The sequence below is a fragment of the Delphinapterus leucas genome, chromosome 10 (assembly GCF_059928025.1).
Source record: "Delphinapterus leucas isolate spDelLeu-1000000601 "Yukka" chromosome 10, BTC_Dleu_Yukka2, whole genome shotgun sequence".
NCBI classification, from domain to species: domain Eukaryota; kingdom Metazoa; phylum Chordata; class Mammalia; order Artiodactyla; family Monodontidae; genus Delphinapterus; species Delphinapterus leucas.
The window spans coordinates 45,528,556-45,542,088 of NC_143138.1; the positions used below are offsets into that span (position 1 = coordinate 45,528,556).

The 13,533-nt window shown below is 37.0% G+C and overlaps 1 pseudogene; it reads left to right on the plus strand.

Annotated features, from left to right (window-relative positions):
• Positions 1–5,180: 5,180 nt before the first annotated feature.
• LOC111178597 (6-phosphogluconate dehydrogenase, decarboxylating pseudogene) lies at positions 5,181–6,709 on the plus strand (annotated as a pseudogene).
• The last annotated feature ends 6,824 nt before the right edge of the window (positions 6,710–13,533 follow it).

The window sequence follows — 13,533 nt, forward strand, 5'->3', positions numbered from 1 at the left end:
CATATGATAATCTCAATAGATCCATAAAAAGCTTTTGACAAAATTCAACACCCATTTATGATAAAAACTCCCCAGAAAATGGGCACAGAGGGAAACTACCTCAACATAATAAAGAACGTATATGACAAGCCCACAGCAAACATCATTCTCAATGGTGAAAAACTGAAAGCATTTCCTCTATGATCAGGAACAAGAAAAAGATGTCTACTCTTGCCACTATTATTCAACATAGATGTGGAAGTCCTAGCCATGGCAATCAGAGAAGAAAAAGAAATACAAGGAATCCAAATTAGAAAGGAAGTAAAACTGTCACTGTTTGCAGATGACATGATGCTATACATTGAGAATCCTAAAGATGTCACCAGAAAACTACTAGAGCTAATCAATGAATCTGGTAAAGTAGTAAGACACAAAATTAATGCACAGAAATCTCTTGCATTCCTATACACTAACAATGAAAGATCAGAAGGAGAAATTAAGGAAACAATCCCATTCACCATTGCAACCAAAATAATAAAGTACCTAGGAATAAACCTACCTAAGGAGGTGAAAGACCTGTACTCAGAAAACTATAAGACACTGATGAAAGTAATCAAAGATGACACAAACAGATGGAGAGATATACTATGTTCTTGGATTGGAAGAATCAATATTGTGAAAATGAATATACTACCCAAAGCAATCCACAGATTCAGTGGAATCCCTATCAGATTACCAATGGCATTTTTTACAAAACTAGAACAAAAAATCTTAAAATGTGTATGGAGACACAACGAATAGCCAAAGCAATCTTGAGGGAGAAAAACGCAGCTGGAGGAATCAGGCTTCCTGACTTCAAACTATACTACAAAGCTATAGTAATCAAGACAATATGATACAGGCACAAAAACAGAAATATAGATGAATAGAACAGAATAGAAAGTCCAGAGATAAACCCATGCACCTATGGTCAACTAATCTATGACCAAGGAGGCAAGGATATGCAATGGAGAAAAGGCAGTCTGTTCAATAAGTGGTGCTGGGAAAACTGGACAGCTACATGTAAAAGAATGAGATTAGAACACTCCCTAACACCATACACAAAAGTAAACTCAAAATGGATTAAAGACCTAAATGTAAGACCAGACACTATAAAACTCTTAGAGGAAATATAGGAAGAATACTCTTTGACATAAATCACAGGAAGATCTTTTTTGACCTACCTCCTACAGTAATGGAAGTAAAAATAAAAATAAGCAAATGGAACCTAATGAAACTTAAAAACTTTTGCACAACAAAGGAAACTGTAAACAAGATGAAAAATTAACCCTCAGGATGGGAGATAATATTTGCAATTGAATCAATGGACAAAGGACTAATCTCCAAAATATATAAACTGCTCGTGCAGCTCAATATTAAAAAAACAAACAACCCAATCCAAAAAGCCAGAAGACCTAAATAGACATCAATCCAAAGAAAACATACAGATTGCCAAAAGGCACAGAAAAGCTGCTCAACATCACTAATTATTAGAGAAATGCAAATTAAAACTACAATGAGGTATCACCTCACACATGTTAGAATGGGCATCATCAGAAAATCTACAAACAACAAATGCTGGAGAGGGTGTGGAGAAAAGGGAACCCTCTTGCACTGTTGGCGGGAATGTAAATTGATACAGCCGCTATGGAGAACAGTATGGAGCTTCTTTAAAAAGCTAAAATGACCCAGCAATTCTACCCCTGGGCATATACCCAAAGAAAACTGTAATTCAAAAAGACACATGCACCCCAGTGTTCATGGCGGGACTATTTACAATAGCCAGGTCATGGAAGAAACCTAAATGCCCATCAACAGATGAATGGATAAAGAAGATGTGGTGCATATATACAATGGGATATTACTCAGCCATAAAAAGGAACAAAATTGGGTCATTTGTAGAGACGTGGATGGACCTAGAGACTGTCTGTCATACAGAGTTAAGTATCACATATTAACGCATATATGTGGAATCTAGAAAAATGGTAGAGATGAACCAGTTTGCCAGGCAGAAATAGTGACACAGATATAGAGGACAAACGTATGGACACCAAGGGTGGAAAGTGGTGGTGGGGTGGTGGTGGGATGAATTGGGAGATTGGGATTGACATATATACAGTAATATGTATAAAATAGATAACTAATAAGAACTTGCTGTATAAAAAATAAAATAAAATTCAAAAAAGAAAAAAAAGAACATAAGTAAACAATACACACAGAAAGTAGAACAGTGTCTGGGGATTTGTGGGAATGGGAAGTTAGTGTTTAATGGGCACAGAGTTTCAATTTGGGAAGATGAAATTGTTCTGGAGATGGTTGGTGTTGATAGTTGCACAATATGAATGTACTTAATGCCACTGAACTGTACACTTAAAAATGGGTAAAGTGGTAAATTTTATGTTATGTTTACTTACCACAATAAAAACAAGAATGGAGACTTCATATCTACAGGAATGTAAAGGACTGACTGGTAAAACCAGGTGTTTTATGTGGGAACTGGCCTTCTAGAGTGAAGCCTTCAACATCTCAGCCTTGCCACTGATTCAACAGAAGATGAAACCTGCAAGTTGGTAAACTTTTGTCCATCAGTACAAAGGCCTCTGCTAGATTTTCTACTCTCTTAACCTTAAATTCAAACAGGAATTAAAGGATGACCAGACAAATGAGAAATGTCAAAAAGAAAGAGCAATTGTTAATAATTAGAAACAATGGCCAAAGAGGGAATGATTAATCCAAAAACAGAAGAGAATTTTAAAATTCTCTCTATACCTGGTATCTTTAGAGATCTTTTAGAGAGATATTACATTTATTAAATAAGAGCAATATGCTGTAAAATAGGAACATATAAAAATGTAACCAATGGAAAAACTCAGTTGAAGAGTACAGAAAGAAATTAAGCAAATCTAGGAAAAGAATAAATCTAGGACCAAAAACAAGAAAGGAAAATATGAGAATAAAGATTAAACACATATGGATAAATTCAAGATTTGCTACCTAAAAATGGAAGTCCCTGAAAGAGAAAGAAGAGGGTAATAAACCATCAGAGAAATGATAAAGGAGGCAACACTGAACCAAAGCATGAGTCTCTAGGTTGGAAGGGCCTACCAGGTGCCCAGCAAAGGGAAGAAAAGATGTTTGCCTGGACATGTTATTGTGAAAATTCAGAATGCTGAAGTTTCCAGAAAGAAAAGAACAAAGTTAAAAAACAGGTCACCTTTCAACTCAACAATAAAAGGAAAAATAACTCAATTTACAAAATGGACAAAGGATTTTAATGAACAAGAAAGTAAACAAATGACCAATAAGCACATGAAAAGATGCTCAATAATCATTAGCCATCAGGGAAATCCAAACCAAAACAGCAATGGGATACCACCTAACAGCCACTAGGATGGCTATGATCAAAGAGACAGATGTTAAAAAATGTTGGTGAGAATGTGGATGGATCGAAACCCTCATACATTGCTGTTGGGGTGGAGAGTGGTGTACTGCCTTGGAAAACAGTCCGATAGCTTCTCTGAAGGTTAAACGTTGTTACCATATATATGACCCAACAATTCCACTCCTGAGTATCTAGCCAAGAGAAATGAAAACAAATATTCACACAAAAAGCTGTAAGTAAAGTTCATAGTGGTATTATTAATAGCCCCAAAGTGGAAACACCCCAACTCATGAAGGGATAAATAAAATGTAGTGCTGGAAACACCCCAACTCATGAAAGGATAAATAAAATGTAGTGTATCCATACAATGAAATATTATCTGGTCATAAAAAGGAATGAAGTACTGACACGTGTTTCAACAGGGATGAGCCTTGGAGATATTTTCCTAAATGAAAAGTCAGTCACAAAAGACCACATATTTAAGATTCCCTTTATATGAAACGATGAGATTAGGCAAATCTATAGAGACAGAGAGGAGATTAGTGGTTGCCTAGGGAAGTGGAGGTTGGGGGAAAAGGGGGAGTGACTTTAATGGGTACAGATTTCTTCTGGGGGGAAGAAAATATTCTAAAATTTTGGTGGGGATGGTTGCACAGCTCTGTGATTATACTAAAAGCCATTGAATTGTACATTTTAAATGGGTGACTTGTATGATATGTGTGAATTATATCCCAACAAATCTATTTTTTTTTAAAAAGTCACACTGTTATCAGGCTTCCGAGTAGCCCTGGATTCTAGAAGTTTATATACAATGTGGAAATAAACAAAGACCACACAGATGAGATTAAGAAAATGCTATTTATTCACATGTTTCTATAGCAAGGGAGTCAACCACCATCACTTGGTTTTGCCAGAAACTCAAAGGCAGGCAGAGGATTGGGGAAGCTTTTTACTGAAAAAAAGGGAAGGTTTCAGGTGTGCTCTAATTGGAGACTGGGGTGTTGGAAATCTGTAAGTGGGCTTGCTAGAGGCAGGGCATCCCATGTGATTGGTTAGGTGTGTATTTGGCTTTCTCTGGTTGGCACTAAATTGAAAGTGGGAACAAGACTTAGAGAAGCTGTCAGTTGTCAATCAAATTCTGGCCATTTTGGGTCAATTTTTTTTAAGGGTTTATTGTTTGATCTTCCTGGATTTTTTGTTACAGACAGTGATCTGACCTACAAGTCTGACTTGTAGATAGTAGGCTGGTTTCCTGGCTCTTTAGATAATGGCTTCATTTCCTAAGCTGGTTGCCACAGATTTGGGGTCAGAGTTTTATTTTATTTATTTATTTATTTATTTTATTGAAGTGTAGTTGATTTACAATGTTGTGTTAATTTCTGCTGTAAAGAGAAGTGACTCATTTATACACATATATGCATTCTTTTCTTATATTCTTTTCTGTTGTGGTTTATCACAAGATATTCAGTATAGTCCCCTGTGCTATACGGTAGGACCATATTGTTTATCCATTCTATATATAATAGTTTGCATCTGATAATCCCAAACTCTGAATCCCCCTCCCCCTCCCCCTATCTCTCCACTGGCAACCACAAGTCTGTTCTCTATGTCAGAGTTTTATTTTTATATATGGTCTGGGCATTGTCCACTTGTATATTCAGTCTCTCAATAAAAATGCTTCCAAAATTATGAAGGAATGAAAAAAATATTAAAAATATACCTAAAGAGGGTCATCTGTGCCTTGCCTCTCCTTGATCCAGCCCACTCTGCTGCCACCGCAATGGCCCAAGCTGATATTGCCCTGATTGGACTGGCTGTCATGGGCAGAACTTAATTTTGAATATGAATGACCATGGCCTTGTGGTCTGTGCTTTTAATAGGATAGTCTCCAAAGTTGATGATTTCTTGGCCAATGAGGCAAAAGGCACCAAGGTGGTTGGTGCTCACTCCTTGAAGGAGATGGTCTCCAAGCTGAAGAAGCCTTGGTGAATCATCCTGCTTGTGAAGACTGTCCTGGATGTCGATTTTATTGAAAAACTGGTACACTTGTTGGACACTGGTGACATCATCAATGGAGGAAATTCTAAATACAGGGCTACCACAAGACAGTGTTGAGACCCCAAGACCAAGAGAATCTTGTTTGTGGGGAGTGAAGTTAGTGGTGGAGAGGAAGGGGCGTAGTATGGCCCATCATTTATGCAGGGAGGGAATAAGGAGGCTTGGCCCCACATCAAGGCAATCTTCCAAGGCATCGCTGTGAAAGTGGGGACTGGAGGACCCTGGTGTGACTGGGTGGGAGATGAGTGGGCCGGACACATTGTGAAGATGGTGCACAACAGGGTAGAGTATGGAGACATGCAGCTGATTTGTGAGGCCTACCACCTGATGAAAAACATCTTGGGCGTGGAGCACGAGGAGATGGCAAAGGCTTTTGAGGAATGGAATAGGAGAGGGTTAGAGTCATTCCTGATTGAAATCACAGCCAATATTTTAAAGTTCCAAGACCAATGGAAAATACCTGCTGTTAAAGATCAGGGACAGTGCGTGGGCAGAAGGGCACTGGGAAGTTGACCACCATCTCGACCCCGGAATACGGTGTCCCTGTCACCCTCATCAGAGAAGTGGTCTTTGTTCGATGCTTATCATCTCTGAAGGATGAGAGGATCCAAGCCAGCAGAAAGCTGAAGGGACCTCAAAAGATCCAGTTTGAAGGAGATAAGGAATCATTCCTGGGGGCATTCGAAAGGCCCTCTATGCTTCCAAGATCATCACTTATGCTCAGGGCTTTATGTTGTTAGGACAGGTAGCCACTGAATTTGGCTGGATGCTCAACTATGGTGGCATTGCCCTGATGTGGAGGGGGTGCTGCATCAGCAGGAGTGTATTCCTAGGAAAGATAAAAGATACATTTGATCGAAACCCAGGGCTTCTGAATCTACTACTAGATGACTTCTTTAAGTTGGCTGTGGAAACTGCCAGGACTCCTGACGGCAGGCAATCAGTACTGGTGTCCAGACAGGCATTCCCATGCTCTGCTTCACCACTGCTCTTTCCTTCTATGATGGATACAGACACAAAATGCTGCCAGCCAACCTAATCCAGGCTTAGCGAGATTACTTTTGGGTCCACACCTATGAACTCTTGGCCATGGCAGGACTGTTTCTCCACACTAACTGGATAAGCCACAGTGCTAGTGTGTCCTTGTCTTCATACAATGCCTGATCAGATTCTGTTAGGCGCCATGACTCCGCAAACAGGGGCATTCCATTTGCCACACAGCAGTGCTTCCATGGCCCTTTGACCTAATTTCTGCTCAGATCTCTCTCTCTCTTTTTTAATTTACTAGTAGTTTTATTTATTTATTTATAACATCCTTATTGGAGTATAATTGCTTTACAATGTTGTGTTAGTTTCTGCTGTATAACAAAGTGAATCGGCTATTGCATTCATATATCCTCATACCCTCCCTCTTGTGTCTCCCTCACACCCTCCCTATCCCACCCCTCTAGGTGATCACAAAGCACAGAGCAGATCTCCCTGTGCTATGCAGCTGCTTCCCACTAGTTATCTATTTTACATTTGGCAGTGTATGTATGTCCATTCCACTCTCTCACTTCATCCCACCTTACACTTCCCTCTCCCCGTGTCCTCAAGTCCATTCTCTATGTCTGCGTCTTTATTCCTGTCCTGTCCCTAGGTTCATCAGAATCTTTTTTTTTTTAGATTCCATATATATGTGTTAGCATACCGTATTTATTTTTCTTTTTCTGTATGACAGACTCTAGGTCCATCCACCTCACTACAAATAACTCAATTTCGTTTCTTTTTATGGCTGAGTAATATTCCATGATATATATGTGCCACATCTTCTATATCCATTCATCGGTCGATGGACACTTAGGTTGCTTCTATGTCCTGGCTATTGTAAATAGAGCTGCAATGAACATTGTGGTACATGACTCTTTCTGAATTATGGTTTTCTCAGGGTATATGCCCAGTAGTGGGATTGCTGGGTCATATGGTAGTTCTATTTTTAGTGCTTTAAGGAACCTCCATACTGTTCTCCATAGTAGCTGTATCAATTTACATTCCCACCAGATCTCTTTAAAAAGTGTCATAAGAGACTCCTCTGAAGAGTCAACTCAAGTCTATTTGTAAGGTAGTTCTGTGAGAACCATCACGCCCTCTGCCCTCACCTTTTGGGACAGAGCAGGAACTGAGCGTGTGCACCACAGTGTGAGCCAGCTCTGTGAGGTGGTGTTTCTCACATGTCCCCTGTGGACTTGGGAAGCAGAGTATGTTTGCTCTGATAGAGGCAGCAGCACTTATCACATAGGAGGGAAAGGTTTTTGTGGAATTTGATCAAACTGGAACCTTTGTATTATGTAGGTGAATTTCCTTTTCCCTTTACTTAATAAAAGTAAAAAGAAAAAAAAATCCCCTAGGAATAAATAAAATCTGAGAGCTGAATACAAAATACATATTCAAGGATTCATAAACTTTACTTCCTAAGTGCCTTTCCTTAGAAAATTAATTGAAGACATTTTCCAAAAAATTAGCATAAAAAGGGAAAGACATGACATTCAGAAAGAGATGATGCAATCCAGAAGAGCAGGGACCTGAAGTTCCAGGAAGAGCACTGTTTAGTGCTTCTAGAGAGCAGCCCTCCAGGATGGAGGCAAGAACCCAAGATGCCTGCAGGGAGTTCTACGAGGGGAGGGAAGAGAGGGAGTTTAGAAGAGAGCTGTAGTAAAGTATAATGGTACTGAGGATATGAAAAGGGTGCAAGGGGAAAAAGAGGCAATTTACAAAGCATTAGACATGCCAGGAAAAACAATAATATATTATAGTGTTTGCAGTTTTTATGATTTTGAATTATTGTTCAAGCAAAGCCTGTAATTACAAAGGCATAATAGTACAAGCACTATTGTTTTTCAGTGAAGACAAATGTAAAACAATTAGATGTACTTATAAAACAGAACATAAATATTGTCATCCTTGATAAAGTAGAAATACAGATAACAGTGGGAAGGTGAAAAGTGGGCAAAAGGCCAGGGAATGGCAGCTCATGTCATCAGGGTAAGATAGGAAGCTAGGTGATGTGTTTATAGTTGATAGAACAGGAAGTAAATGTGTCAGTTTATTACTGAGAGAAATAATGGTGTTCACATGCATTCACACACCAGCATACAAACTTGAACCTGAATTCTTCCTTAACAATACTTTGTAGACATCTCTCAGTGTAATACATTATCATTTGTAACTGAATCATACCTTTATTGCTAGATTTTTGGGTTGTTTCTAATTATTCACTATTGTCAAAAGTGCTACAAGTATGTCCTAATTTGTTTGTGTTTTTGCAATTTACCTATTATTTACCTTATAACAATTTCCTAAAAAATGCAATTCTACATCTAATGTTATCTATATGTGAAAATTTAAATCTATATACAGATTGGTTTCCAGAAATGTTTATCAACTCATATTCTCTATTTAATGTATATTTCTTGCCCACCATAGTCACCATTTTAACCCATATCAGTCTCCTATTGGTGAGGGAGATTAGCGTTGCTTTCCTGGAAAGAAGAGTGCACCACAACAATCTTCTCAGATTTAGTCTGCATTTTCAAATTCCACCATCTCAGTGGGAGCTGGCCTTAATCCATATAGTAACCCGAATGATACCTAAAAAGCATTTCAATGCAATTGCCAACTGGAAGCTATCACAACCCTTCAAGAATAGCTTTTAAATAGTTTCAAAATGCTTTATTGCTAAATAGAAAAAAGAACTATGACTTTTCATAATAGAATTATACTAGATAGACTCACCCAAAATAGTAGAGAGTAAATTCATTTAAACAGTTCAAATATCTGTGTTAGAAGAAAAAGTGGTGGATGGTGGAAGTGAAATTGTACTTTATGCTTACCAGGTGGCACTTTAAGTAATATTTTCCACAGGAAACTCAGTGATGAGTTTGTGTCTGTGTGAGTGCACGTTTATTAACAAGCATCACATCTGTCTTCCTATTTGGCTTTCTTCTGATGTCCCATCCATTTTTCTTACTCTTCATTTCAGTTCTATCACATTTATAGCATCTTTATTCACAAGATTACTCACTTTCCTGGCTCAGATTTCATGGTATTTAACAACTATAATTATACTTTTCAAGTGCTGTACCAATCTTCAGTATTACATTCCCTGTAATATTCCCTGGCAGGGATATTAGTTTTCAAAACTGCCGAAAAGCTCTTAGAGGTTTCATTTGTAAAGATGGGCTGTACTTAATTTTGATGACAGTTATTTTGTTTATAACCATACTAAAAAGATCAATCTCATTAAATGTGTGTTACAATTGGCAAATCTAAATATGGACTAAATTCTATCATCAAATTTGTAGAAGTGATCTTAGATATGAGCTCCTTGGAGTTTTTAGAGGAGAGGTGATAAAAGTAAAATATTCTTACTTTCTGGGTAAATATTGTTCAAGCTTCAAAGATAGGGTGATATATGTCCTATTTCACACAGCACAGTCCCAGTTTATTCCTGTTGTTTTAGCTTAATTAATCATCCCCCTTCACTCTCAAAAGTGTCTTGGAATGGGTGATAATTATATGATCACCCTGTTTGCAGAATTTCTACTAAATCTGAGATTACTTGATCAAAGTCATTTAATTCTTTCTTCCATCTTCCTCTAGTACCTGCTATGTTACAAAGCTTGGATGAGTTTTTAAAAATAGTTTAAAATTATGTATATGAATATATATGTGTATATATATAATAAGATATAAAATGTCAATTTCAGACTATACACAAATGTGTATGCCCTTAAAATAAGATAAAGTGTACAGAGCCTCAAGGCAGACGACTGCATGCTATTTTTATAGACTGTCTCACTTCACATATCCTAGTATGTATATATTTTGTACCTTGCCTACTCTACTGCCATGGATCTTAGAGCAACTGTAAAGACCAATAAAATTTCTTGCTCCCTAAACCAAGAAAAACCTGCATAATATAAAACTTGCAATAACATTTGAGAAAGGATTTTTCACTAAGGACAGTTGAAATTTAAATTATGCGACTATTCTGTTTATTATTATTACAAATTTGACCTAATGATAATGTCTCATCACTGAGAGAACACTGTGATAAAGACCAGTAAGTAGTTTATAATTTTTTTGCTTTGCAAAATAACTTCCTTGGTTTTGGTGATAGAATTCTTAGGACTATGTGTCAAGGTTTATTTTTCCATTTTACTTATTATGTATTTTTCACACATAGAAATGTAAAATGTAATATTTAAATGGTTCATATTCCCACCAACCAGGAAACTTAATACTATTAATATTTAAATACAACCAGCCCCCCTGCCACACACACATGAAATTTCATTTTTATACATGTATTTGTTATCTATTATTTAATAACGAATTACTCTATGACAGGTTAGCAGATTAAAGCACAGACATTTATCATTTCCCAGCTTCTGTGGGTCAGGAACTCAAGAGTGGCTTAGCTGGGTGGTTCTGGCTCAGGGTCCTCCCCTCCCAACGCTGCAGTCAGGCTGTCAGCCAGAGCGACATCATCTGGGCTTGACTGGAGCTGCAGGATCCATTTCCAGGATGGCTCACTCGCACAGCTGTTGGCAGGCCTCTGGTCTTTTCCATGAGACCTCTTTGTAGGCCTGCTTGTGTATCTTCAGGACTTGTAAATAGGCCTTCCCCAGAGCAAGTGATCTAAGAGATCCAAGAAGAAAGCTGCAAAGTCCTTTTGTTACACACCATCACTTCTGTCATATTCTGTTCATTAGCAGCAACTCACTAAACCCAGACCTCACTCCAGGGAGGGGAATTAATCTCAACTCTTGAAGTGAGGAGTAGCAAAGAATTTGTGAACATGTTTTAAAACCACCACACATGGTAAAAATGCAGGAAGCTAGTGTAAAGTGAGGACACTTGAAACGAAAACACTGCTGAGAGAAATTAAAGAAGACCTGAACAAACGGAAAAATATACCATATTCAGAGATTGGAGACTTAGTACTCTTATGATCTTAATCCACTCCAAGATGATTTGCATATTCAACATCAAAATAAAAACCCAGCAGTTTTTCTGGTAGAAATTGACAAGATGACTCCTAAATAAATATGAAAATGTGAAGGACCCAGAACAGCAAGGTGATCATGAAGAAAAATGAAAAATACACACGAACACATTTCAAGATTTACTATGAACTTAGAGTAATTAAGACAAGAGTGTTTTTGGCATAGGATAGATAAATAATTCAATGAAATAGAATAGAAAGCCTGGAAAGAGACAGATAATGTCATTTGATTTTTAGCAGAAGTGCCAAGCAATTTAAAGGGCAAATTCCTAAACTGGAAACAATCAATGTTAATCAGTATGAAAATGAATTAATAAACTGTGGTATATTCATACTCTGGGCTATAATTACTCAGCAATAAAGAGAACAAAATACTGATACATGCAAAAACATGAATACATTTTTAATATGTTTTGCTGAGTGAAAGAAACCAGGTGCAAATGAATACATAATATGCTTTCATTTATATGAGGTTAACAGGTACAACTCATCTATGGGAATAAAAATCAGAATAATAATTATGACTGGGGGATAGTGTAGACAGGGAAAGGGCAGGCTATAATTGCTTATTAATTGCAGGGTTTTTTGTTTTGTTAATTTTTTTAAATTTCTCACATAGATGATCATGCCATCTGTAAACAGTCAGTTTATTTCTTAATTCCCAATCTATATACATTTTATTTCTTTTTCTTGTCTTATTTCATTAAGTAGTACTTCCAGTAGTATGATGTTGATAAGGAGTGGTGAGAAGAGACAGCCTTGCATTCTTCCTTATCTTAGTGGGAAAGCTTTGATTTGCTTAAGTATAATGTTAGCTATTGGTTTTTTGCAGATACTTTTTTTATCAAGGTGAGGAAGTTCCCTTTTATAATTTTTATCTTGAATGGGTATTGGATTTTGTTAAATGCTTTTTTATATATCTATTGATATGATCCTGTGCTTCTCTTTTTTAGCTATTTAGTAATAGATTCCATTAATTGATTTTCAAATGTTGAACCAGTCTTACAAACCTGGGATAAATCCTTCTTGGCTGTAGTGTATAATTCTTTTTATAGATTGTTGGATATGATTTGCTAATATTTTGTTGAAGTTTTTTGTATCTGTGTTCATGAGAAACATTGTTCTGTAATTTCTGGTTATTACAGAGTACTCTGGTACATTTCAAACTAGTTCCCTTTCCCCTTGCCCTGCTGGAAGTGCAAGTGGATTTTTCTCAGATATTTACTGTGGGAACCAGGTTATGCTCCTGTATGTAATACAGTACTGTGGGGACCTCCTCATGACTGGATTCCCCCTGGAGTTTTTAACTCTCAGACTTATCTACACTGAGCCTCCAGCAATCTGTCAATTACCATCATGTTTTCCTCTCCTGGCCCTGGTTCCCTTGGTTTCTGCTCTTAAGCCTCTGCTACAGTATTCACCTGACTTCCTGTACTCACCTGTCTCTCTCTCCAATTTTGGGTGGCAGTTTGCCCTGTGTCCTCCCCTCTATTATGGAGCCAAGAAGAGTTGTTGATTTTTCAGTCTGTTCAGCTTTTTACTTGTTAGGGCAGAGTGACAACTTTCAAGTTTCCTACATGTGGAACTGGAAACCAGAAATCAATAAATATATTTTTTTACAGTGAAGTTTTGTTTTGTAATATGAAAAAGTTGTTTTAAAATTTAGTATAAAGTAAGAACACTCTCCACTCATGACAGATTGATTTGACATATCATTTAAACTGAGCAAATGATGATCTTTGAAAAGACACTTTTAATTACACCACAAGTTCTTCAAAGCACTTTGTATATTCCCCAAATATAATATACAAAATAAAAATTTGTCTTGCTATTAGAGGTTTCAGAAGAATTATTCTTTTTGATCGTTCATAATATTAACTGATGTCAAAGAAATGTAAAATAATTTTAAATGGTTAGGCTGGCTTAGAGGTAAAAGATAACTTGAGACATATGTTAACATCAAAAGAAAAGATTTAATAGAAACATTGAAAATTATAATTTTAAATTTAAAAAGACCTTAAAAAATAGA